The sequence below is a fragment of the Pseudophryne corroboree genome, chromosome 1 (genome assembly GCF_028390025.1).
Source record: "Pseudophryne corroboree isolate aPseCor3 chromosome 1, aPseCor3.hap2, whole genome shotgun sequence".
Lineage (NCBI taxonomy): Eukaryota > Metazoa > Chordata > Amphibia > Anura > Myobatrachidae > Pseudophryne > Pseudophryne corroboree.
The window spans coordinates 495,128,144-495,141,182 of NC_086444.1; positions in this window are offsets into that span (position 1 = coordinate 495,128,144).

Genomic DNA, 13,039 nt, shown 5'->3' on the forward strand with positions numbered 1-13,039 from the left:
ACAGGAAAAGGTGGGAGTCACCCCGTTTTAGACAGTGCAATGTCAAGGTTAACAAAAAAGGTGATTCTCCCTGCGCCTGGGGTGGCTTCACTTAAAGAGCCGGTAGACCGCAAGTTAGAGACTACGTTGAAATCTATTTATGTGGCCAATGGGACACTACTCAGGCCTACCATTGCCTGTGCTATTGAAAAGTGGTCATCAGACATTGACACAATAGATAGAGACGAGATACTCCTAACGTTAGGTCATATCAAAGACGCTGCTGCGTACATGCTAGAAGCCATGAAAGATATTAGTCTCTTGGGATCAAGAGGCGCTACCATGGCGATCTCAGCACGGAGGCCGTTGTGGATTCGCCAATGGAATGCTGACGCAGATTCCAAAAGGAATATGGAGGCTCTCCCGTTCAAAGGTGAGGCCTTGATTGGAGATGGGCTGGATGCTTTAGTTTCTGCGGCTACTGCAGGTGGGGGCACGTCTGAAAATCTTCAGTCAATTCTGGGTTCAAACTGGCCTGGACCCGTGGGTCGTACAAATAGTCTCCCAAGGGTACAAACTGGAGTTTCAAGACATTCCCCCGTGCCGATTTTTCAAATCGACCTTATCAGCTTCTATTCCAGACAGGGAAGTGGTAGCAGCAGCAATACAAAAATTGTGTCAGGAGGGGATACAGCAACATCCGGACCAACTCCCGCCGCACTCACCGCCAGTGGAGTGGCTTACTTCCACCCGCTTAGGTCCCTCGCAGCAGCCGTGGCTCTCCCCGCTCCCCGTACGGGACGGGCGCCCACCGTCTTGATTCCGGAAAAGCCTCCTCCGCTACCTCATCTCCCGGCGCCGCACCTCGGGTGGTGCTGCCGGGGACAAGCAGCCCTGTCTCTGGGGAGACCCGGAGAGTGTGCCCCGACTCCCGCCCACGGCGATCCGCAACGGGACCTGGCGAAGCCTGCGGCCTGGCCCGAGGGTGACGGCTGAGGGGAGGTAAGCTTCACAGCAACAAGCTGGTGCCCTCAGCGCTCCCCAGTTGCTGCTCCCCGATCTGCTTTGCTTACCCCAGCCAGCAGACAGCACTGAGAGGTGCTGCATCAGGCAGCCCAGGAGCACCAGAATCCCCCTGCCTGTGCCACATACTGATCTGGATTAAGAGTTGCATTGCACTCTGGCCCCAGATCAACGTCTGCACCCCGGCCTTGATTCCCACCCCGGTCTCCCACGTGTTCTACTGCCTCCCCAACCCCTGTAGCTGATCCCAGGTGGTGCACGGGGAACACCAGTAGAGTTCCAGCAGATTAAGGCACACCCGCCCCCTGGAGGCTGTTGCTTCCTCTCCAGCCAATCGGAGGCTCCCGTGAGTGCGACGGACAGCCCACGCTCCCTGACCCCTACCTCACGTACACCTGGACCTCCAACACCCGGTAGAGCCGTGCGTGCTTTACAGCTCTACACCAGCTACTTGGCGGAGAGCATTCCCACACACAGAAATGCTCGAGAACCCCGCAACTGTTTGAGACGACTACCAGTCCTCATGTTCCACTGATCACACCATAACTGAGCCCTCCAGTGGTTCTTTCTCCGGCTGTTCGGTAGCCTTACTTCATTTACCTACTCCAGTGCTTTGTTTAATCCTCCCTCATTCAAACCCATCTGCCGAGATACAACCAAGTCTAAATCCAACCCGAATACAAGAAAACGTGCGGGTACAGATATTACCCAACATTTCACTAAAACCGACAAGAGCGACAAGCCCTCCCTACCCTCAGGCCCTCCCTCTCCTAGCCTCTCCTCATCCGATAGAGACGACCCGTCCTCCTCATCCGTTCTATCGACCAAAGAGGATATCAGGGCCTTGCAATCGCTCATAATGGACTTCAAAGAATCGCTGGAATCCAAATTGGACAGAGCGGTCACCTCAATTAGATCGGACATCTCATCCCTGTCTTCCAGAACCTCTAAATTGGAATCCAGACAAGATGTTCTACAAAATGATCAAATAGAAACTGTCAGGGATATAGATCACCTTATCCAGGATATATTGGAGTTGCGTGCCAAAAACAAGGATTTGGAAAATCGCGAAAGGAGAAACAATCTCCGAATCCGCAACATCCCAGAGTCCATTCTTCCAGCTGCTCTCGAAGCATACCTACAGAGGCTTTTCTCCACCCTTGTGCCAAGTACGGACCCACGAGCACTGCCCTTGGAAAGAGCTCACAGGGCCCTCCGACCTAGACCTCGTGATGGCGATCCCCCTAGGGAAGTTATTATGCGCTTTCTCAGCTTCAAAGACAAAGAGTTGGTTCTCCTCCCAACCCAGGGCAAGCCACACATAATGTTTGAGGACTCTAAGCTGCAGTTCTTTCAAGATTTGGCCCCCTCTACCATACTTAAAAGAAGAGAACTCAGGGACTTAACCTCCGCACACGCGGGATCCGCTACCGCTGGGGATTCCCCTTTAAACTTCTGGTCGACTACAACAGTAAAACGATCGTCATCAAAGACCCGAGAGAAGGAGGAGCCTTCCTGTCACACTTGGAGGACTCAGACCCGCCATTCGGGCATAATTCTAACTCTCGTCCGCCCTGACCACTTTTACACCAGCGGTTACGTGGACACTCTTCTCGTTAAACTGCCCTAGTACCCATGTTGACTATTTTACCTATCTCAGTTTATCATCCTGGTTGCTCCGTATGCATACTGTATATTGTTTGCCCTCACTTTTCTCAGCCTACCTTGCTAACCCCACCACTCAAAGCCCCGCGGCTAGATCTATTTTATTAGGTCTACCCACGTGGCACTTGCTACCACATATCGGCCGCTAATGCATACTTTATAATTGTGTATGGGCGCCAGGATGTTTAGTTAAAAATTTCTAGTAATTTTGTTTCTATTACCACGGTATTGCTATTACTGCAATCAATGTCTGGTTCTGTATGCCACTTCCCTGTTAAATGTTCTTCATGCACTGGTTCATACGCCTCACAGCCTCTACTGTAAATTTCATATAGACCACCCCTGGAGGGACGTGTTCCCCCACTATCTTTACTTACCACACAAGCTCACACTATTGCTTTCTAGCGCCTCGACCCGCCTCTCCACGATCGCTACCCGACGCTCCTCCACTTCGGATCCTTTGATCCTACTTTCTGGGCCTGTTCCTTCTTGCTGGTCGTAAGGAACCCCTACACAGACTCCTCCTCCCCTTTTTTTTCTTTTTGACACCTCCCTTCTGTACCTATCTTCTCCTTTTCCCTCCGTTGAGTCGGGGTCCTTCCCTCACTCCTTTTTTTTTTTTTACTATTATCTCTTTCTCTCCTACTTCCCTCTTCTTTGCCCCTTTTAAGCAATATTTAGGATGCCCCTGGTCTTGGCGTCCCTGAACGCCAAGGGTCTCAATACCCCCCAGAAACGTTCGTCCCTGTTCCGCTCTCTTCAAGCTCTTAAAGCGGGAATAGTGTTCATTCAAGAAACTCACTTTAAATCCCGGTCACATCCAACCCTGACTACTAAGCGCTATCCAACGGCTTTTTACTCCTCAAGCCAATCGAAACACAATGGAGTGGCCGTTTTGATTCATTCCAAAATCCCATTCACACTACACTCGTCTCACACTGACACTGATGGTCGATATATCATTCTGACGAGCACACTCGGACAATTAGAATGCACGATTGCCACTGTTTACGCCCTCAATTCCGGGCAACTCTCTTTTTTCAATTCTTTCTTTGCAGATTTGACTAAGGTCAGAAAAGGTTATTTAATATTAGGGGGGGGGACTTCAACACTGTTCCAGAGATCGACCTGGATAAATCTTCTGGTCAGTATCGCCACCAGCGCGACTCGTCCTCACGTTCCTTAAACAAACATATCCACAAATCTGGCCATTTCGATGTATGGCGGGCCCTCAACCCAACTGCTAGACACTATACCTTCTTCTTGATCCCGCACCAATCCTACTCTCGAATCGATCTTTTTTTTTTGTGGCACACAGGCCTCTAAGCACATAACGAACTCCTCTATTATTCCCAACCCTTGGTCAGACCATTCCATCATCACTGCCACCTTTGACATTCTCGACACCCCGACAACTCGCCCCAATTGGCGATTAAACGAGACACTTCTGAAAATCCTTAAGTTCCAGGAAAAAATCAGTTTAGCCATCGCTATTTCTCCTTAAATATCACTGATTCTTCTTGCACCCCATTAATCTGGGAAGCTCACAAAGCCATCATCAGAGGGCACATTATTAGCTATGCGTCACACAGGTACAGGGATCATAAGCAAAAAATATCGTCCCTCACAGTTGAGGTCCACACCTTAGAAACTCTACATAAACAACGACCCTCACGGTCTCTATATTCACAACTCACATCTACCAGGGCTGCATTAAACGCTTCACTAGCCGAAAAAACTGAGCACTCACTCCGCTGGCTGAAACAAAAATTCTATGTGAAAAGCAACCAAGCCGATTCGCTACTGGCCAGCAGATTGAGGGCCCGGAAGGCGCATCACTACTATGCCAGCTATTAAAAACGAGAATGGCTCTCTTCAATATAACCCAAAGACTATTAACTCTCTTTGTCAGACTTATTACAAGCGACTCTATAACTTGCCCGACACCTTACCTTCTTTGGACCTGACTCCCCCCACGATTTCTGACTACTTAACGTCCTCCGATCTGCCCCGTATCGACCCAAATACCTCTTCAGACCTAGATGGACCTATTACCCCTGAAGAAATAAGCCTCGCTATCAAAAGCCAGAAACCATCTAAGGCCCCAGGTCCGGATGGCTATCTGATGTCTTATTATAAGACTTTTCAACCCGCACTACTATCTCACCTCATGACAGTATTTAATCTTATTCTAGATGGGTCTCCCTTCCACCCCGACACTACTAAGGCTGTCATTATGGTGCTTCCAAACCCCAATAAAGATCCCCAGCTTCTCTCTAACTACCGGCCCATATCACTTCTGAACTCTGATCTAAAAATCTTCGCCAAAGTACTGGCTAATAGACGTAATCCTTTTCTTCCCTCGCTCATACATCCCGATCAGGTGGGCTTCATCCCATCCAGACAGGCACTTGACAATACTAGGCGTGTTGTGGATATCATTTACCACATTAATCTTCACAAGATCCCGTCCCTGACTCTTGCCCTGGACGCAGAGAAAGCCTTCGACAGGGTCTCATGGCCCTTCATGCAGCAGTCTTTACAACGTTTTGGCCTTCAGGGTAAATTTCTTCAGGCCATACAGGCCTTATACCAGAATCCCTCAGCATCGGTCCATACCAACGGCCTACTATCGGACCCTTTCAAAATTTCAAACGGAACCCGCCAGGGGTGCCCACTATCCTCCCTCATCTTCGCACTTGTCATTGAACCCCTCGCAAACCGCATCCAGGCCAATCCTGACATCTCTGGAGTCTGTGTCAACCATACCCAATACACCATCTTCCTCTTTGCCGATGATATCCTTCTGACTCTGACGAACCCGACTATTTCCATCCCGAACCTCTTCCGAGAACTATCCATATATGGCAACCTCTCGGGATACAAAATTAACCAGACAATCTGAAGCCCTCTCCTTACACAGTCCCAAACTAATTAAGTCTTAATTACAAAAGAATTTTAACTTTTCCTGGCGCAGACACTCCCTCAGGTATCTAGGGGTCTCCATCACTAAATTCTACAGTTCTCTTTACAGGGCTAATTATCTCCCACTCATCACATCAATCCTTAATGATATCCATCAATGGGAATCTTACATTCTCTCTTGGGTAGGGAGCATTAACGCAATAAAAATGAATGCCCTCCCCAAACTTCTGTACTTGTTCCAGGCGCTTCCAATTCCGATCCCCTCCCAGACTCTTAATACTCTCCAATCTTCCTTGTGCAAATTCATTTGGAGCCATAAAAAGCCTAGAATCCGGCGGGATATCTTAGCTAAACACTCTCGGAACGGCGGTCTGGGCCTTCCCATCCTTCAACGTTGTTATGACGCGACCAGGTTGAGCCAAATGCTTGCCTGGCATGCCCCAAAGCATACTAAAAGATGGGTTGACCTGGAGAGCGATCTTTCGGGAGTCCCATCGATCTTATACCTGCCTTGGCTCCCTGGAAAACAACGCTCCCCACACCACTGCATCTCACCCACAATAGAATTGACACTTACACACTGGCAGAACCTGAACAAAAAGTTAAAAATGTCTACCCACCCCTCCCCTTTGACGCCCATCTGGAGCATCCCAGCATGTCCCCCAGGGCTTTCTCGAGGAATGGCCTGCCCTTGGATCTTGGCAGGTGTTACTAGAATCCACCATTTCACAGGGATGCACTCCATTAAATAATTCTCTGATTTACAAACTACATACGATCTACCCCACTCTATTTTATCAATATCTACAAATCCGCCACTTCCTTTCTTCTCTACATTTACCATTCCCCCTATCGGTCCCCTCACCTTTCGAGAGACTCTGCATTTATGGGATCAGTAGTAAATGCCGCCGGCCGGAATCCCGGCGGGCGAAATACCGACGCCGGAATCCTGACCACACAATCCTGACAGGGGTGGCGAGCGGAAACGCAGCCCCTTGCGGGCTCGCCACGCTGCGGGCATGGTGCCTCGCTACGCTCGGCACACTATTATATTCTCCCTCTATGGGTGACGTGGACACCCACGGAGGGAGAATATGTCGGGATTGTGGCGGTCGGGATTCCGGCGTCGGTATTTCGACCGCCGGGATTCCGGCTGGCGGCATCTTGACCGCATCCCGCATTTATAACTACTGACAGGGGCACTATCTCTCTTCTCTACAAAGCCACCCTCAATCCTGAACCTCCCCCCCTCGAACCGCATGAGCTAGCGTGGGAAGCGGATTTAGGGTGTCACCTCGGGGAGGAAGGTTGGGACACATTCCGCACTATGATCTCACACTGCTCCATCAGCGTCGCCATCCGCGAAAATCATACAAAATATACACAAGATGATATCTGGTACCAGATCGGTTGCATAGGATCTATCCTGACACCTCCGACCTTTGCTGGCGGAACTGCGGTCAAGTAGGCACGTTTTATCATGTTTGGTGGACCTGCCCGGTAATTGTTCGGTATTGGGCGATGGTCCGCAGCTACTCTCCCGATTAATTGATTTGCCAGCTCCTCTTTCACCCGCGAACCTCCTCCTTTGCGCACTACCCGATTACATTTCCAAAGACTCGAAAAGCCTGACCCTCTTTATCTCCTGCGCAGCCAAATATCAAATAGCGCGTAATTGGAAGAACCCCGAAGCTCCCAACCGCCAAGCACTTATGAATAGAATCTTGTTTGTCGCAAATATGGAGTATATTACCAGTCTCCGCCAAAACACAGTACAAAAATTCCACTCCACCTGGCTCCCCTGGTACAGATATCATGACCACCCCCTCTCTGGATTAAACTAATTATGGACTCCGTTCTACAATTGTTACCCCTTCCCCTATATCCCCCCTTTTTTTTTCTCTCTTCTCCTCATACCTCCGACTCTTCGGAGAATCTCTCCTTCCCCTTTATTTTCTTTCTTCTATATCACTTGATCTGTCTTTTCTGATCCTAACTTCCCACATACTTTTCCTACCCACTTCGCTACTTACTGCCTCCACCACAGCTCGGAACCCCACGACTCCACTCCTCTTTCTGTTCCTACATCTTTCTACCCCCCAAAAACGTCTTACTACATATGTCTCCTGTTTCTATACACAACGATTACCACACTCAACGCTTTTTCCTTTTTACTAGTGAAACTTTTTGTATCTGCATTCATACCGGCCTTCCGGCCACCTGCTTATTGTTTATATATTTACCGCGCTCTTTTCAGCTGAATTGTTTGTTTCTCTCTCAAAATAAAAATTTATATGATTAAAAAATTTAAAATTGTGTCAGGATCAAGTCATTCTCCTGGTTCCCTTGTTACAACAAGGAGAAGGGTTTTATTCAAGCCTATTCGTAGTTCCGAAGCTGGACGGCTCGGTCAGACCGATTCTAAACCTCTGAATCTCTACCTGCAAAGGTTCAAATTCAAGATGGAATCTCTGAGGGCAGTGATTTCCAGTTTAGAAGAGGGGGAATTCATGGTGTCAGTGGACATAAAAGATGCCTACTTACATGTTCACATTTTCCTTCCACATCAAGCTTATCTGAGATTCGCAATTCAGAATTGTCACTACCAATTTCAGAAGTTGCCGTTCGGACTCTCCACGGCACCGAGGGTGTTCACCAAGGTGATGGCGGAGATGATGGTCCTCCTTCGACAGCAAGAAGTCAATATAATTCCTTACCTGGACGATCTCCTGATAAAAGCGAGGTCCAGGGAAAGGTTGGTGCAGAACATTGCACTCTCCCTGACAGTACTTCAACAACACGGTTGGATCATAAACTTTCCAAAGTCACAGTTGGAACCGACGACAAGATTGTCCTTTCTGGGGATGATACTGGACACAGAAGTACAAAGGGTATTTCTTCCAGTAGAAAAGGCTCTGGAAATCCAGAGAATGGTCAAACAAATTCTAAAACCAACAAGAGTGTCGATTCATCAATGCATTCGGTTGTTGGGGAAGATGGTAGCAGCCTACGAGGCCATACAGTTTGGCCGATTCCATGCCAGTGTATTCCAATGGGACCTATTGGACAAGTGGTCCGGATCCCATCTACACATGCATTAGAGGATAATCCTGTCATCCAAAGCCAGAATTTCGCTCCAGTTCTCACCTCCTAGAGGGACGCAGGTTCGGGATTCAGGACTGGGTCCTAGTAACCACGGATGCAAGTCTCCGAGGCTGGGGAGCAGTCACAAAGGGGGAGAGCTTTCAAGGAAGATGGTCAAGTCAAGAAACTTGTCTTCACATAAATGTTCTGGGATTGAGAGCCATTTACAACGACCTTCTACAAGCGGTGCATCTTCTTCAAGATCAACCCGTACAGATCCAGTCGGACAATGTAACAGCAGTCACGTACATACACCGTCAGGGCGGAACGAAAAGCAGAGCGGCAATGGCAGAGGTGTCAAATATCCTCCTCTGGGCAGAAAGACATACAAGAGCTCTGTCTGCAATTTTCATTCTGGGAGTGGACAACTGGGAAGCAGACTTCCTCAGCAGACACGATCTCCATCCAGGAGAATGGGGCCTCCACCAAGAAGTCTTTGCAGAGGTGACAGGTCTTTGGGGAGTTCCTCATTTTCTCCAGGCGGGTGTGGATGCGGGCCTACGATTGGGTTCAATCAAGGTCCAGATTTCGGCCTTGTCCATTTTCTTTCAGAAACAATTGGCCTCCCTTCCAGAAATTCAGACATTCGTGAAAGGGGTTCTGCACATCCAACCTCCATTTGTGCCTCCTGTGGCACCATGGGATCTTAACGTGGTGTTACAGTTCCTTCAATCAGATTGGTTTGAACCTCTCCGGGAGATAGAGTTGAAGTTTCTCACTTGGAAAGTGGTCATGCTGTTGGCCTTGACATCCACAAAGATGGTGTCTGAGTTAGGGGCCTTGTCTCACAAGAGCCCTTACTTAATTTTCCATGAAGGTAGGGCTGAGTTAAGAACTCGTCAGCAATTTCTTCCAAAGGTGGTTTCTTCTTTCCATATAAACCAACCTATTGTGGTGCCAGTGGCTACTGACACCTTCGCTGCTTCAAAGTCTCTGGATGTGGTCAGGGCATTGAGAATTTATGTCGCAAGAACAGCTCGGATATAGAACACAGAGGCTGTTTGTCCTGTATGCTCCCAACAATATTGGGTGTCCTGCTTCTAAGCAGACTATTGCGCGCTGGATCAGAGGTACGATTCAGCACGCTCATTCCACGGCAGGATTGCCGATACCAAATTTGGTGACTGCCCATTCTACTAGAAAGGTGGGCTCATCCTGGGCTGCTGCCCGGGGGGGTCTCCGCATTACAACTTTGCCGAGCAGCTACTTAGTCAGGGACCAACACGTTTGCTAACTTTTACAAGTTTCATACCTTGGCCGATGAGGACCTACAGTTTGGTCAGTCGGTGCTGCAGGGACATCTGCACTCTCCCGCCCGTACTGGAGCTTTGGTATAACCCCATGGTACTGAAGTGGACCCCAGCATCCTCTAGGACGTATGAGAAAACAGGATTTTAATACCTACCGATAAATCCTTTTCTCCTAGTCCGTAGAGGATGCTGGGCACCCAGCCCAGTGCGTACTTTACCTGCAGTTGTTAATTTGTTAAAAATGTTTCAGCAAGGTTGCTGTAAGGTTCATGCCCGTTGGCATGTGTTTTGTTGAATGCCATGTTGTGCGGCATGGTTGAAGTGTGAGCTGGTATGAATCTCACCATTAACTTAAAAGTAAATCCTTTTCTCGAAATGTCAGTCTCCCTGGGTACAGTTCCTATACTGAGGTCTGGAGGAGGGGCATAGAGGGAGGAGCCAGTTCACACTCTAAAAAAGTCTTAAAGTGCCCATGGCTCCTGCGGAACAGTTTATACCCCATGGTACTGAAGTGGACCCCAGCATCCTCTACGGAATAGGAGAAAAGGATTTACCGGTAGGTATTAAAATCCTGTTTTTTCATCCGATTCCATCTAATTCCGATATATCATTAATGCAGCACCAACGACCTAGGGGATTCTATCTGAGAGCCACGGGGATGCGTATCAGATTGTGTACAATTGTATATGTTTTAGATCGTATCCAATTTCATACAATATGTCAGACGGATATATCGGAACTGTATAAAATTGTGTAAAATCGTACTAGCGTATGGGGCCCTTAAGGGTATGCCACACTAAAGCCATCCAGCTCAGACAATGCAGGGGCACCATATCCCCCACCTCCACAACCCCGATCTGGGTCTATGATTAACCAGCAAGGAGCCACATGATAATGGCTCCCTGCTACAATATATCTAAGCTAAGAGCTACCTACCTTGGAGCAACCCCATAATGCTCCATATGGCATATTAGGACCTGCATCTCCTCCTAATGCAAAGTCCTTTCTGGCTCTCACAACAAACATATATAGTGGCAGATGCTCAATTAGCTTAGTGATATCATTCAGGTGCTTGAATGCTACTCTATTGGTTCTTGACCTTGATTGAGATTCCTGACCTCCTTCCACTCTCTGAACGGCGGTGAAACGCCTCAGTTTTTACAAATCTGAGGCTGTCGCCACCTCCGAGATGGTAGCAGACTGTCCATCACTGACAGTCTGCTGCCGCTCTGCGTCCCATGTGGCAGCACCGAAATCGGTACTTTCCTGAATGATCCCCATTCTCTTTGGACACATTTCCTGAAATATGTTTAGCATTATCCTATATTTACATTCAAGTGTTTTTTATTTTCCTGCACAGATGCATCTACCCTATTTGGAGATTCCTACCCAATTGTATCGACTTCCAACTACCTATTGTATACCAGTAAATTTCTCACTGTTAATATTACAGCTTGTGTGGCCTTAAAATGTGCCCAGTGGTAATTTACTGAATTATGAAATAAATGTGATTTAAATAGAAGTGCTGTCAGCCTGGTGTGGTCATCTCTTGAAGGGTTAATGGTCCCGTTCCACGCTGACAGGACACTAGCTCCTGAGGGAACTATTCACAAGCCCCACCACGGCGAGCGTACATTCCCGCAGCACGCCACCACCCCTAACAGAGCCAGAAGAAAGAAGAGTGGTGAGTACTAAGCCGGCGTCCCGGTTAGCGGATCGCTGGCCATTATGGCGGCATGAGGGGACGGAGTCACACGGCTTCTAACCGGGGCCGATTGCATCTCCAGATTCAGTACACAACTGCGTCTCAGTACACTGTACACAGTACCCACACTGGCAAACAAAGCCTTAAAACGTCTTTCTCCATTTTAAACACTAAAAATTACCTCAGCAAGTATAAAAAAAAAAAGCGGGAAGACCGCGCGCCATTGAAGGGGCAGGGCTCCCCTATGAGCGGATCCAGTAGCTCACCACCACCATTTCCCTCTGCAGTGGACACAGACGCTGTCGGACAGGGACGCACAGCTCCTCTGGTGTGACTCCAGATTACCTAAGCGGTACCAGGGGGTCATTAGAAGGGGGAGGAAGCGATTATTAGTGTAATAAGTCCCCAATCTGGGTACTTAGTCTGCGACTCGACTAAGCTTGGCATTAGCAATAAGGGCGCGGTGTGCTGGCTCCAAATACCTCTATCTTCCTGGACGGGCTCTTTGTGGGTTAATTGTGCTTTTAACCTTTCCTGTGTGTGTGTGTGCTGTCACATTTACAATATGTCAGGCAAAGAGTGTGTTTCATGTACGGCACAGTGTTCCTCTTCCCCAGCGAGCTCACTACTACGTACTCAGTGTAGTGCGCCTTCTCAGGCTAGCGTGGGTGGATTCCCTCAAAGGAATGATTTCTAATATCTCTAATAAATTGTCCCTCAATGAAAAAGAGACGCAATACTTAAGACAGTCTGTGGATGAGATTATGAACAGAGACTCAGTCCCCAAACAAGCGTCTCAGTCCCTTACCATTTGTCCACAAAAACGAACTCTGGCCCATATCCTGCAGTCTGACTCTGACGCTGAGGAGTCAGACATGGAGGAGAGGGAGGTGAATTCAGAAGGGGGGCACGCTGCTCTGTCACAGGGAATAGAGGCTCTTATAGAAGCTATCAGAGATGTGCTACAAATTCCTGATAAGGTGATAGCGGATTGTGAGGAATCTTATTTTAATGTAAAAAAAGAAATCCTCACTTTTCCTGTGTCAAAGGAATTGAATACCCTGTTTGAAGAACCGTGGGTTAATCTTGATAAGAAATTTCAAATCCCTAAAAGGTTACTCTCATCTTTTCCTTTTCCTCCTGAGGATAAGAAAAAATGGGAAAGTCCACCGATAGTGGATGCATCTGTGTCCAGGTTTTCATGGAAGATTGTGTTACCCGTTCCTGGTGCAGCCTCCCTGAAAACACTTTCTGCGAGGTACACTGGGTTCCACAGGGATAACATCAGGGGTGTAGAGTTAGATCTTGATCCGAGGCACCAACAGGCTAAAAGCTTGGACTGTTCCCA